Genomic DNA, 1,824 nt, shown 5'->3' on the forward strand with positions numbered 1-1,824 from the left:
TTTAAGTTGTAACACTAATGTTCTCTGAAAAGAAAGTAAGGTATTGGGCGTGATGAATATCAAGAATTGTCTCTTACTCTATGATTCTACAGAATCAGAACTTTATAGCTGTTTTGATTATGTAAGTGGTATAAAGTTTAAAAATATATACAGATGGCCCAGCAAGACAGCTCAGTGGACTAAGTGTCTGCTTAGGCAAGCGCAGGGACCAGGGTTCGATCCCCAGCACCACATATAGCGCAGGCCTTGCCCCTGGGCACACTGAGCCAGCCGCCAGGACTGGAAATGGTGGCACATGACTGCAATCCCAGCACTGGGGAAGCTGAAGACTGGAAGATCTCTACAAGTCCGGGCTGCTTAGTGAGACCCTGCAACAAATACAGATATAGATATGCATATAGGTATAGCTATAGATATAGACACAGATACAGATACATTGGTGCCTCTGCTTATGAACTTAATTCTTTCTGCAGTTCTGGTCACAAATCAAGTTGGACAAGAACTGAATCGCATTCAGTGGTTAGGTTCAATGCTGACCTCATGGGGCAATTTGATTCAATCCTCAGCCAGTTCAGTTTGCAACCAGAATCAAGAGATTGAGATATCACTGTGAATTGACATATCACTGTACTTAATAAGATTCAAAAGAGGATATTACTATTAACTTTATTTTGTTTACATAAAGACTTTAACTGATAGTTCCTACATGTGTGCCAATGAATAAAGAAATATTTATGTTCTTGGGGGCCTGCTGGTTAGCTCAGTTGTGTAAGCACCTGCTCATGCAAATGCAGGCAGGCACAGGATACCGCAGGTGGATCCCCAGCTCCACCTGCCTTACCAGACCCGCCCTTAAGGCAGTCTGAGCCAGCCCCCTCCCCCCAAAAAAAATCCTTCTCAAATATTTATATTCTCATTAATAAAAATAAATAATGGGACTTCCGAGAAGGTAGCAGAGTGGTGAGCAGCGAAGAGCCTCTGAGGTTTGGTGTTCAGGTGCTGGAAAACAGTACAACAGGAAGAAGAGGAGGGACCTGGGTCCCTGCGACGCTGCAAGGATCCCAAGTGAGAACTGTAGCCCACAGGGAGAGCAAAGAAGGAGATTCTGAGTAGAAGGAGGAGGTGGTAGGCGTTACTTTCTCCTTAAGCCAGGCCTAGTGGCATGGGAGAGACAGATAGAACCTGCAGACACACAGTGACTACTGGTGACCCCAGAGGCCTGCCCCGAGAAGTGCACCCGCGGATTGGAACAGTGGACACAGCAGGCTGCAGCAGCTGTTGAGCTCCTTGTGTGCAGATGGCCCTGAGGAGAGGGCAGCTGGTCGGTCCATAGGGACCTTGGAGAGAAACAGAACAGCTCAGCCCGGTGGCGCCCAGGACAGGCTGCTGAGCTTAAGCCAGCAGGGCATCGTTGAGCTGAGCTCAAACCTCCTCCAGGGTGTGGACTTCAAGCTGGCAGGCGGCTGCTGCAGGCTGAACAAATCAGGATACAGCCTCACAGCCAGAAAGTAGCCTGAAGGTCAGCAGAACCGAAGGTGCAGGCTGGCTGGGAGTATCCACTACCCCGCTTACAGCTATGGCTTGCGGAATTAATCAACCTGGATCTGGACTGTTGGACCACTTTGTCTATAAGTGACAGCAGAGACACACCTTGATGTAGATGTTTCTCTTCTTCCCCTCTCTTGTCTTCTTTCTTTTTTGTGTGTAGGGGTTTTGTTTTTTCTTGATTGTTTTTACTCCTTGTTTTTGTATGAGTGTGAATATAGTTTGTAGTTGTTGGTGTTCTGTTCTTTTTATTTTTCTCTTTCGTTTTTTCTTTTTTCT

The 1,824-nt window shown here is 46.6% G+C and overlaps 1 protein-coding gene and 1 long non-coding RNA gene across 5 annotated transcripts in view; both read right to left on the bottom strand.

Annotated features, from left to right (window-relative positions):
- Positions 1-1,824, bottom strand: part of LOC101572733 (N-acetylated-alpha-linked acidic dipeptidase 2) — an 87,560-nt gene that overhangs the window by 10,401 nt on the left and 75,335 nt on the right. The window lies entirely within an intron of this gene.
- The window catches only part of LOC111812852, a 12,607-nt gene that overhangs the window by 8,735 nt on the left and 2,048 nt on the right, over positions 1-1,824 (bottom strand). Inside the window, exon 2 of the long non-coding RNA XR_002818235.1 lies at positions 1,647-1,650. This is a non-coding gene — a long non-coding RNA (uncharacterized LOC111812852). The remainder of the gene's footprint in view (positions 1-1,646; positions 1,651-1,824) is intronic.

This window comes from Octodon degus, unplaced genomic scaffold (genome assembly GCF_000260255.1).
Source record: "Octodon degus isolate 3935 unplaced genomic scaffold, OctDeg1.0 scaffold00146, whole genome shotgun sequence".
In the NCBI taxonomy this organism is placed as follows: domain Eukaryota; kingdom Metazoa; phylum Chordata; class Mammalia; order Rodentia; family Octodontidae; genus Octodon; species Octodon degus.